This window comes from Mirounga leonina, unplaced genomic scaffold (genome assembly GCF_011800145.1).
Source record: "Mirounga leonina isolate KUSES-001 unplaced genomic scaffold, KU_Mleo_1.0 Mir_154, whole genome shotgun sequence".
Classification (NCBI taxonomy): Eukaryota; Metazoa; Chordata; class Mammalia; order Carnivora; family Phocidae; genus Mirounga; species Mirounga leonina.
In genome coordinates this window covers 39516585-39529637 of record NW_023270389.1, presented here as the reverse complement: position 1 = coordinate 39529637, position 13053 = coordinate 39516585, and the positions used below count along the sequence as shown (strand labels likewise).

Sequence of the window (13053 nt, the reverse complement as noted above, 5' to 3'; positions counted from 1 at the left end):
CTATTCTCTTTCTTCGCCGCACAGCCTGGCATTGGAATTGGTGACTCTCGATGGCCAGCTGAGCTGCTCTTTCCACAACGGCTTTGTGGTTCTTGGAGGAGACACTCTGAGCAATCTCTGCACAGTGAGAGTTGTTGCACGTCAGCAGCACTTCCAGCTCCTTGACACTGTGAACGAGGAACTTCCGGAAGCCACTGGGCACCATGTGCTTTGTTTTCTGGTTGCTCCCGTAACAAATGTTAGGAGTCAAGATCTGGCCCTTGAATCTTCTGTGCTCCCTATTGCCAGTGCTTCTGGGTTTCTGCCAGTCACGCTTAATTTTGACATATCTGTCTGACTGGTGCCGGATGAATTTCTTGGTCCTCTTTTTAATGACCTTGGGCTTCACCAGAGATCCGAGGGTGGCCATGATGCCAAGTAGGAGACGGCTGCCACCTCCATAGGCAGCTCTGAGGAAAGAGGATCCCTTGACTCCTATTTTCCTGTTGAGAGATACCAAATTAGTTTATATCTTACACTGATAAATGATATTTTGTGCCCATCCCTCCCACCCCTGCCATTGGAAATCAGTACCTTAAAATGCCTCTGTTATTTCCACTGGAGCTTTTAGTGATTTAGAATCATTCCTCAGATACACCAAACTGCACCAAGAGCTGTTTCCACTTCTCAAGAACACATGGAACAAAATGGTGCAGGTGGACAAACACTCATAAGGTCTTGTAAAAACAACTATGTAGGGCTGTCAGTCCCCTCTGAGACTTCAAAGAGCCCCAGAAATTCAGGTAAAAGTACAAGGAGAGTAAAAAAACATCTTACCTTATTACCCAACACATCTTAAAAGAAGTTGTATTGAAATATAAATTTCTCCTTGGAGCTTGAGGAGAGATACATTTATTTTCTTATTGTTTTCTAGTCTAAATGTACCGGTGGAGCTGCCAGGGTGGATAGCTTAGGAGGTCAAGAGAGAAAGCCTGCAGCTCCAGGGTCTGTGTGGAGTCTGCTTCTGTTGGCAAGGTTTGAGAAGAGGAGAGGGAAACCAGAAGTTGTCATCTGAGAGGCTGTAATTCAAATCTATGTCACTACCTAAGTATTACACGATTTGTTTTAAGATAGAGACTGCAAATATGAAAGCCCTCTCACATTCGTTCACCCTTGACATCTCTCCCAGAGACTTGTATACATGTTATTCCCAACATTCACAACATGCAATAAAACTTGACTATTTTGCACAAAGTAAAGGAAGATCATGCTCCTATAAGGGATATAGACATTATACTCGATTAAATGTGTTCGTTATTCTCTGAAAACTTGCTTACACATTTTAAATGGCAAATCTTCTTTTTGTGGATAAACCTCAACAGAACCCTTGCACCAAAGATTTCAAGTTAGTGTGGCTAACGTCAATGGCATTTGCTGTGAATAATCTCTAGCAAGTGATTTGCAAATAATCTCTAGCAAGTGATCCCCACCTGTGAGCCTATTCTTTCTATACAAAACCATTTAGAATTTACTGGATTGCTTGCACTCCCATGAGAATACCATGAATTACTTCTCATTGGAAAAGATCATTTTTTAAAGGTCTGTAATGATGAGAAAACTATTGGGGCAACTGTGTCTGCTACTGCAGAGGATAGGATAATTTCTCTCTTTCCCTCGCTTTCTTTTCTTCTATACTTACACTCTGGTTTCCAAAACCAATGGTACTTAAAAAAAAAAACAACAAAAAAACCCAGAACTATAATGGCCCTCCTTTGTAACTTGTTCCATATGTTTGACATGCTTCATAAAATAATTCCACATTAGTTTCCCTAGCCTAGTGTTTGGATCGTGACATCTGTTTTTTTCCTCTGTTTTCATGATTTATTTTGGTGTCCATGTGAACTTGCTCTATAACAGTAAAAGGAATTTGCTTAGATTCCCTTTTCCTAGAATGTCTCCTGGTGCCTTGCTGACCCATCAGGCTTCCTGTCCAAGGAGATGTCACACAGTCACTATCAAGCTAACTCTGCCACTTCCTAGTGTATGAACTCACAGAAGTCACTTGATCTCTCTAGACCTCAATTTCCACCTCTGTAAAATGGGGATAATAATAGTAGTAACTATTTATAGGGCTTTGGGGAAGGCTTAAGTAAGTTATTATATGTATATATTTATAAAGCACTTCAATTAGTGCCTGGCACATGGTAAGTGTTCATTTCTTTAGTTATTGAAGCCAAGGCACAAAGAAAGGCCTCCAAGGGATAGATTCCTCTTACTCTATGACCCCTTGATGACCTTCATTTATTCATTCTCTCAGCAAATGGTTATCAGGTACCAAAAGTTAAAATCATCAACAAAGTGGAGTCATATTGGTCACTGAGGCTAAGGGAAGTGAGTAGTACGAATTTTATCTTTATTTAAAATTTTGACGTGTTGTTCCTCACAGATTTTTGTACTAATTTTGACCTTTAAAAACTATTGTATTACAATAGTATCTTGATTACTGATAAAATATTATTTCTCTTGATTACTTGATGTACCCTCCCTCAATTAAATTTTATGCCCAAAGCACATGCCTCACTTACCTTACCTGGTCCTGGCCCCAGAGAGTTGTGAGCAAAACACTCAGTCCCAGTCCTCATGGGGCTAACAATCAAGTGGGAGGAAGGATAGACCTTAACAAGGTTATCACAAAAATATGTAAATTCTTTCCGTTAAAAATGCAAGAGTTTTATATTCTCCATTAAGCCTGTGGCTGAATGTAAGTACATTTTTGAAATTAAGAGCTCAGGTTTTCAGCCATTCATTTTTTAACAGATAGGTGTGAACTGCCTACCATGTTCCAGGCACAGCTCTGGGAACTAGGGCAGAGCAAAAGAGACACAAATTTCTACTTTTATAGAGTGTATATTCGTGTGTGGAAAAGAGACAATGAATAACACAAATAAATAAAATAGACTATATGTTTTATGGTGCTAAGTTATAAAGAGAGAAAAAAAATATGTGAAAAGGAGAGGGAGAATGGAAAGAAAATTGAAATGTTAGCTAAGGACCACCGGAATCATGACCTTTGAGTAATGAGGTGGGGGGAGTGAGGAAGGGGGCGGGGAGGGAGGCAGATACATGGAGGAAGACAGTCCAGACAAAGAGTGTGGTTAGTGCAGGGCAGGACCCTGAAGTGGAAATATGGCTGAAGTGTTGAAGAACATAGTAAAGAGGATGGTGTGGCAAGGAGCGAGTGAGCAGGAATTAAATCAAGAAGGTAATGGAGGGCTGATCATGGAGGACCTTTTACATCATCATAAGTACTTTGTTTTGCACTCTCGGTGAAATGGGAAATCACTAAAGCATTTGAGTACAGGAGTGACGAGATCTGACTTAGGTTTAGCAGGCTCAGTCCAGGGCTGTGCTGAGGATGGACTGGTGGGAAACAAGCGAGGAAATGGGACCAGTTAGGAGTCCACTACGCAATCCAGGTGAGATGCGATGGAGGCTTGGAGCAGGATGGCAGCAGTGGAGGGGGCTTTAAGCAGTCAAATTCTGGGTGTATTTTGAAAGAAGAACCAACAGGTTTTGCTGCTGACCTGGATGTGGCATGAGAGAGAAAGAGGAGCCAGGGATAACTCGAGGTTTTTGGTCTACGCAACTGAAAGAACGGGGTTATCATCAGCTGGAAAAGTAAAGACTGTAAAGAAGTAGACCTTGGAGGGAACATCTAGGAGCTCAGGGTTGGACATGCTCGTTTGAAGATGCCAATAATCAACAAAATGGATATGGTGCGTAGACATTGGCATATAGGTTTGAACTCTAGAATTCAGGGTATTAGTCTAGTACTCAGGTATGGGAGAAGGTTCTAGCAAAGGAGACTGAGCTGGAGAAAATCAAGAGAGTGTGGTGGCTTGACATCAAGTGAAGAAAGTATTCTGAGGAAGCAGGTGTGATGAACCTTCAGAAGCTGCTGACAGGTCAATAAGGTGAGGATTAAACATTGCTCATTGCAGTTAGCAAAGCAAAGTGACCTTGATGGGAGCAGTTTTAGGGGAGTAGTGTTGGTAAAAGCTGGATTTAGTGAGTTCGAAAAGAAAACAAAGGAGAATTTTTAGAGAATTATATTGACTTTTGCTGTAAAAGGAAGGTAAGAGGTGGGGCAATAACTAGAAGGGAGAAGAAGTTCAGGGATGGGTTGTTAAATTTTTGTTTTATGTTTTAAAATGAGGGAAATATTATCTTGTTTGTACATGAGGCAGAAGACAAAGGTTAATGTCGTATAAGAAGGTGTAATGGTAGTAGGTCTGGTCTGATGACCTGTGTGTGTGTGTGTGTTGTGGGTTGTGAGAGGAGGGAGAAAAAGTGGCCTATGAGAGACAAAAAGGAATAAGGAGGACAACAGTCCACGCTTCCTCCAAGCCAGTGGTCCAAGGAACGCAGCTGGAGAACAGGAGCCACTCGAGAAGGCTTCAAGGGAGCGTTGTCCTCCGGAGAGCCAGACTGGGTCAGAGCCTTCATTTGCAAACCTTAGCACACATCGGGATCATCCGGAGGACTTCTACCACAAATCTCAGAGCCCCACCCGAGGAGTTTCTGATTTGGCAGATTGGGTTGGGGTCTGAGAATTGGCATTTCTAACAGGTTCCAGGTGATGCTGACTCTGCTCTTCCTGGGAGACCCGATCCACCGAGTTAGCCCAAGAAAGTGAAAGTAACGTTCACAAAAGAGACTCTTTCAGCTCAGTGGCTTTTAAAATTTGAAAGTCCGTGTGAAATTAATTCCAAATTTCATTGATTTTTTAAAACAATGTTTACAAATTCATTATTAAATACAATTCTATTTTTCCATGGTCCTTTATACTATTTATAAGAATGTCCATTTCAAATAGTGTAGGTATAATTACATTATTACAGGTTGAGAGGAGAAATGTATGCCTTCTTAATCATATTTCTAGTATTTTTTAGCCCCTCACCTGTTTCATCTCTTCCTTTGAATCTATTCAATCTGTCTTGAAAACATTTGACTTGGAACCTACTTATTTATTCGTGCATTTATTCAACAGATATTTACTGAGCACGTACTAAGTACCAGGCACCATTGTAGCACTTGGATTATGGCAATGAACAGAAGACCCTGGCCTTTGGAAAGGCACATCCCAGTTCAAAGAGAAGGAGGCAAAGAACAAATAAATACAAGTAGTAATTCAGGTGGTGATAACTTTTACAAAGATCAAAAATAAAGCAGGAATGGGGGACTGGGGTGCAATGAAAAATAGGGTGGGTAGGGAGGGAAGTTCTCACCAAGGGATATTTCGGCAAGAACATGAAGGAGGTAGGGAAGTGAGATACTAGGGGAGGAGTATTCCAGACAGGAAGTGAAAAGCCTCCAAGATTGGCGCATCCCTGGCAAGTTTAAAGAAAAGCAAGGCCTGGCAGTCCACACTGGAGCGGGGTGGACAGGAGAGAAGGGGGAGGAGCAGAGGATCCCAGTGGGGCGATGTGGAAGGCTGGGACAAGGGCTCACATAAAGGCTTGTAGGCCAGTGAGATAGCTTTGGCTTTTCTCTGTGTGAAGTGGGAAGCCAGTGGAGGGTTTAAAGCAGTGACGAGGCATGACCTGGCTTGCATTCAAAACGGATCCCTCTGGCAGTTGTCTTCAGAATAGTGTCCAGGGAGCAGAGTGATCGTGAGGAGGAGGCATTCGTGACAACTCAGGCAGCGGATGACAGGGGCCTGGAGAGTGGCAGCAGTGCAGGTGTTCAAAAACACTGGGATCCTGGAGACTTTTGAAGGCACAGCCAACAAGCTTTGCTGAGGGATCTGATGTAGAATGTGGAAGGAATAGTCAAGGATGACTGGACATTTTAAAGCCTTGCTGGCTAGAGTTGCCATTTACTGAAAAGCAGAGTATTCTGGAATAAAAATATGAATTTTGAATTCATCTCTACTGAGATGGTATTAAAAGCCATGAGATTAGATGAAGTCACCCAGGGAGTGAGTGAGTGATGAGTGTGGATAAAGGAAGTGATCCGATGATGGAGCCCTGGGTGCTCTAGCGTCCTAGCGTATGGAATGAGAAAGAGGAATGAGCAAAAAAACTAAACCAAAACAAAAAAAACCCCAGGGAGTGGCCATGAGGTAGGAGAACTAGGGGAGCATGGTGTTTCTGAAGCAATGTTAAAAGTCTTCAAGAAGGAGGGAGTAATAGATGCCTGTACTAATTTGGACTATTTGCTCTGTAGGCGATTTGTGTACGTGTTTTTTCTGGGATGCACAGTAAAATATACCACATTGAAATGACTAAGGTCCAAACTAATGCAATCACATAAAACATAGGACCATGTTAGTACATGATAAATGAAAAATAACCAATTAGTATATACTTTCACAAATAAGAGTTAAGGTAGTACAATTTCTATGGTGCAAAACTGACTAACAGAACTGAGGAAATCGCTAAACATTAAGAGGCACTCACTTCCTCACTCTTCCTCTTCCCCACAACAGAGAAGAAACATACCCTGCCCAGTTTCAGTGGGGATCCTCGAGCCAATCTCCAATCTCATTATCATGGGATTATGCTTTATTTTCACTGGATCCCTGGGTTAGTTCCACTAATTCACGTTCCTACTCTTTTAGTTTATTTTTAGTTCATCTGTTTGCTTCTTCTGAAGAACTTTCTAGGAGGGTTTTTTCTGGGTACTTACATGCTTGAAAAGAACACCTGATTATTAATTTGGCATACCTGATGTATCATTTTTATAGGTAATCAAGTCCTAAAGTTCAAATCATTCTTCAGAACACGGAGGCCTGTTGTTACCGGTGAGAAGGATGACATGAGTTTTTGTTTTAATTTGCATTGCGTTTTCCCCTCTGAGAGCTTTCTGTCACTTTTTATCTTTGTTGAAGTGTCTAGGTGTCTTCTCCATTCTATACACTCTTCAGGGGTCCCTTTTCAATGTAAAAATTCATGTAATTCTTTTTTTTATTATTGAAGTATACTTGATATACAATCTTATATTAGTTTCAGATGTGCAACATATTAAAAACTCGTGTAATTCTTGAGTCCTGACAAAATTGTCTTCTATTATTTCTTTGATAATTTCATCCCTTTACTTTTCGCTGTTCCATTTTTCTGTAATTTCTATGAATTGGATATTAAAGCTCAATACTGATCCTCTGTAACTCAGTTTTCTTTTTACTATATTTTCTATGTTTGTATACTTTTTACTTTCAGGGGGATTTTTGAGAGATCTATTTACCAACACTGATTTCAAATTTTGTGTAAGTCACATGCTTAATTTTTAAGTTGTCTTTCTTGCTTTTGGATTTTCCCTTGTTATAGCATTCTGTTTTTATTTTGTGGCAGCATTATTCTTGGATCTCTTTCATGATACAGATTAGGTTTTTGTTGTTGTTGTTGTTGTTTGTTTTACTTTATCTCTTGTTCATGAATTATCTATATACTCCAAGACTAGGTTTCATACATGTTTATCCTGATGTTTCTTTTTCATTTTGCAATTTTTTTTCAAAAGTGAGTGGTAATCTTTGGCTGTTGATTCACATTTAAGAATGGAACAACAAGGTAGCTGACTTGAAGTTCAGTGATTGTGGGCAGAATGGCAGAGCTGGTTTTTAGGCTGGGCACGCTGGCCCCATATGCTAGAATGAGGAAAATTTTGCTCCAGAGCACTAATACACACAGCAGCTGGTCCAATTATCCCTAAAATAGTTTTGCTTCTTTTCTAAGGGGAAAAAAAGACGTGAAACCATAAAACTCCTAGAAGAAAATGTAGGAGCTCCTTGACATCAGTCCTGGCAATGATTTTTTGTATTTGACACCAAAACCAAAGGCAACAGAAAAAAAATAAACAAGTGGGGCTTCATTAAATTAAAAAGCTTCTGCACAGCAAAGGAAACCATCGCCAAAATGAAAAGGCAATCTACTGAATGGAGAAAATATCTGCAAATCATATCTCTGACAAGGAGTCAATATGCAAAATATATTAAGAACTTATACAGCCAAATAGCAAAAAAAGAAAAAATCCAATTAAAAAATGAGCAGAGGAACTGAATAGACATCTTTCTGAAGAAGACATATAAATGACCAGCTGGTACATGGAAAGGTGCTCAATATCACTAATCTTCAGGGAAATGCAAGTCAAAACCACAATGAGATATCACCTCACCCTTATTAGAATGTCCATCATCAAGAGGAAAAAAGATAATGAGAGTTGATAAGGATGTGGAGAAAAGGGAAAACTTGTGTTCCATTGCTGGGAATGTAAATTGGTACAGCCACCATGGAAAACAGGATGAAGTTTCCTCAAAAAATTAACAGTTAGAACTACCGTATACTCTATATAATCTGGGTATATATTGAAAGGAAATGAAAACAGGATATTGAGATATCTGCACTTTCATGTTCACTGTAGCATTATTCACAATAGCCAAGACATGGAAACAACGTAAGTGTCCATCGATGGATGAATGCATAGAGAACATGTTTATATATGTGTGTGTGCGTATGTATATATGTGTGTGTATGGATGTATATGAATGTGTGTGTGTGCATTCTGTTTTTATTTTGTGGCAGCATTATTCTTGGATCTCTTTCATGATACAGCTCCTATATATATATATACACACACACACACATATATATATGTACATGGATGTATACATACATACACTAGTAAGGAAATATTATCTAGCCAGGAGAAAGAAGCTAAGTGAAATAAGCCAAGAAAAACAAATATGACATGGCATCCCTTATATATGGAATCTAAAACAATGTCAGATTCATAAAAACAGTAGTAAAGTGTTTGCCGGAACCTGGGTAGGGACACAGGGAACAGTGAGAGGTTGGTAAACAGGTACAAACTTTCAGCTATAAGATGAAGAAAGTCTGAAGCTTGCTAAGGGAGTAGAAGTTATATGTTCTTACCAAATAACAATAACAACAACAACAAAGGCACAAATGTGAGATGGTGGACGTGTTAATTAATTAGATGTTGGGAATCCCTTCACAACATATGTATACACATATGCCGGCTTCCCCCGCTATCCTAAAGTTTGCTTTACAGCACTTCGCTTTTATGAAAGACCTAAACTAGTACCTGTTTTCCCCTCACCAAAAGAGGATTTTCACTTTTATGAAACAGTAACTGCTTCTTCACTTTATGCCATTTCAGCTTAGGAAAATTTTCGTGGGAATGCTCTACTTTCGGATAGTGGGGGAAACCTGTATCAAAATCCTTTCACTGCGTATACATACATCAGATTGCCCCGACGTACACTTAAGATCTCTTACAATTTTACTTGTCAATGATAGTTCAATAAAGCCAAAAAAAAGGAGAGAGAGAGAGAAAATAAACCAAGAAAAGACAGAAACTGGGTTTCTGACCTGAGTGAAGACAGCTCATGTTGCAATGGTCCTGGGGGGATAGGTTGACTGCCCCGCACAGATTATCAAATACCTCGTCCATTTTCAGCCCCCTGCCTCCTTCCACCCTCAGTTTACCTACTAACCCAGACTCTGTAGCCTCACCAGGGTTCTGCTAGTGCAACCTGTGAATATTTATTTATTTATTTATTTATTTATTTATTTATTTATTTAGAGCACACAGTGGGGAGGAGCAGAGAGTCTTAAGCAGACTCTGCACTGAGCACAGAACCGGACGCAGGGCTTGATCTCACAATCCTGAGATCACAACCTGAGGTGAAACCAAAGTGAGATGCTTAACCGACTGCGACACCCAGATGCCACTAGCCTGAGTATATTTTAAGCTGTGACTTCCAAATCAAAACTTTCTATTCACTTTCAATCTTCCAGAAATACGTTGAAATTTCACATTCATTGATGCCCTCTCCTGCTCCGTTTGCTGTTACGGAATTTTTTAAATAAGGAATTATGAAATCAAATGACAACCCGGGCCAGGAAGATAAAACAAGTCTGTGTAGCAGCCTGTTGAAGACCTATCATTCATTTGGAATGGTGACCATTATCAATCCCTCAGCCCATGGTGAGAAGAAAATGTCGTCAAATCTTTGATTTTCCAGATTTGACAGAAATATTAACTTTTATGAGAAATCATTAGTTTTCAAATGTCAGGAAATAATATTTTTCAAAATATTCTAAAGGCCAATCAAAATATATCCACTGGCAAGATCCAGTCCTTGGTTTGCCAGTTTTCAATCTCTGATTTATACCTTTAAAAAAATTGATTCTCTGCTCTCGTTACAATAGGCTCTCAGAAAAGAAGGAAAATAAGTACAGGTTTTCGTTCAGTCTGTCTCCAAATTGTAGGAGTTAAATTCTATATTACCTATAAAATTTTAGAACAATGTCCAGTGCATAGTAAACAATAAATGTTAACTCTTGTATTATTTTTTAAAAGATCATTTATTTATTTGAGAGAGAGCACGAGCAGGGGGAGGGGCAGAGGGAGAATCAGGCTCTGAGCAGGAAGCCTGATGCGGGGCTTGATCCCGGGACCCTGGGATCATGACCTGGGCCAAAGGCAGACGCTTAACCGACTGAGCCACCCGGGCGCCCCTAGCTCTTGTATTATTATTGTGAGTTATTTGGAGCTTTACTTATATCATCATGCTGCAAAAGGAAACAATAACTTACGCATTCAGAACCAAAAACAACAGGGCCAGGTGGCAGTTTTCAGAGGTCAGAGCAAGACTATGCCAGCGTGCTAAGGGATGGCATATAATTGACTCTCACCTTGAAAGAGAGGGGGGGAAAAAGACATAAAATACCTATTAAGTAGGTGGTTGCCAAGAATACACTTTAACAAATTCTAATTATACCCTAAATCTTGGCACTCGTTTCTCCTTAAGAGAACCAAGGAAAATTCCATCTCAATTTCCATGGCTCCCAGAAATTTATGTTTTCTCAAAGACACCCTGACATGCTTGCACATCATTCAAAGTTCTTCCCCTTAATCATTTGTGGGGATTGTAGAGGACACACACAAATATATTTTTTTAAAGATTTTATTTATTTATTTGACAGAGAGACAGTGAGTGAGAGAACACAAGCAGGGGGAGGGGCAGAGGGAGAGGGAGAAGCAGACCCCCCCGCCGAGCAGGGAGCCCGACACTGGACTCGATCCCAGGCCCCTGGGATCATGACCTGAGCCGAAGGCAGACGCTTGACTGACTGAGCCACCCAGGTGCCCCCCAAATCTATTAAACACGCAGATACACACACTCATCCATACACACGCACTCACACACAGTCGTAAACCTGATGCACGTGCATATACGTGAGCATGCACAGGCACGCTCTTTCTCATTGTGCTACTCCATCAAGGATTCAGCAGCATTTCCCAGTTTCCTGCAAAGTCTTTGACATGAATCTATCTGGGTGCTTTGCTGGTAATTATTTGTCAATCATCTGTGGTGTCACCCAGAGTTTCTGCGTCAAAAACAGAAATAGCTGTCCAGCTTGTGGCCAGTGCCCGTCTTTCCCCAGTGGTCCTCTGGCTCCTTTGTGCTGGCATCAGTGAACACAAGAAGAGTCACCTTTATCTCCTGGGTGTCCTCAGCCACATCTCCCCCAAGCCCTCCCACTGCTGACAGTACCGTGCCACTGATGGTTTGTTTTTGTCACAATGCATTTTTAACAATCATCTCTAGCCCTAATTAGCCAGAGTGCGGATTCTGTCTTCTCTCCTCTGTAAATTTACAGAAGAGAATTGAAAGCAGGGCCCCCTGGGCTATACATTTTAGTTATTTATAGTGAGGCCAAGGACCCACAGCCAGAAGAGGAAAGAAGCGTAATTTTTTCCCAAGCACATAGCAGCAAGAGTCCTGGATGGCTGGACCATTTCTGTTCAGTGCTAAAAAGCATACTGTGGGAACAAATGGGGTCTTTCTTAGCTTTCAACGATGGTATCACTTAGAGAAAACCATGCCCATATTATCTCTTTGCCAGACTGACCTCTTGTGCCGTCTGACTCCTCTGAATCTCATTTTCCCATCTGGGAAGTAGGAAACCAAGCTCATGATCTTGTTTTAAAAGAACTATACGCTGGGGCACCTGGGTGGCTCAGTCGTCTGACTCTTGGTTTGGGCGCAGGTCGTGATCTCTGGATCCTGAGATCAAGCCTCACATCGGGCTCCACATTCTGTGTGGAGCCGGCTTGGGTTTCTTTCTCCCTCTCCCTCTGTTCTCCCTTCTGTGCTCTTTCTCTCTCTCTGAAATAAATAAATACATCTTAAAAAAAAAAAAAAAAGACCTGTAAGCTAAGTATAAATATCCCTACTCCACTGGTGAGGAAGCTAATGTGTCAGCATGTAAAAGGAGCTTTGCACATTGAAAAGTGCTTTATGAATTTTAGTTATTAACATTACTATTTATCTAGAATTACTAAGAAGATCACCTCCCCCCCCTACTTTCCTCTTCGACTCCATAAATTTGGAACTTACAGCCTGATGATATCACAAAAGAACATTTAACACTGCAACTGGGGAGAAAGATGTTATAACCCTGGTCTGGAGAAAAATAACTTTCAGGGGAAGAAATAGCCAATGCTCTCATTTTAATGGAAGGATGATTAGAGAACCAAACATTGCATCACTGAACCTGTGAACTTTCTGTTGATTTCCCCTTAGTAAAGCAGTATGAGGGGTGTTTTCAGGAAAGGAGAGGGTGTCACTCCAGGGAGGGATTCAGCTACCAGAGAGTTCTTGCAGGCAGAAGAAACTGTGCTGAGAAGAAAAAAGAGAGAGAGAGAATTCTCAGAGAATTGCAGACACAGTGACCCGAATCTCAAACTTGAGAGAGCATCAGAACCCCTCGTGGGACTTGATAAAAACACCAATTGCTGCATCCCACCCTGGGAGTTTCTGATTCGGCAAGTCTGGACTGGGGCCAAGAATGTGCATTTCTAACAAAGTTCCCAGGAGATGCTGATGCTGCTGGTCTTCCCTCTGTACTTGTCTCTGTCCTCATCTCCTCTTATAAGGACACTGGTCATATTGGCTCACTCGAACGACCTCTTGTTAACTCAATCACCTCTTTAAAGGTCCATCTCCAACTCCAGTCACATTCTGACCTACTGGGGGTTAGGACT

At 40.9% G+C, this 13053-nt stretch overlaps 1 pseudogene; it reads right to left on the bottom strand.

Moving 5' to 3' along the window:
- LOC118013703 lies at window positions 1-409 on the bottom strand (annotated as a pseudogene).
- Between the last annotated feature and the right edge of the window lie 12644 nt (window positions 410-13053).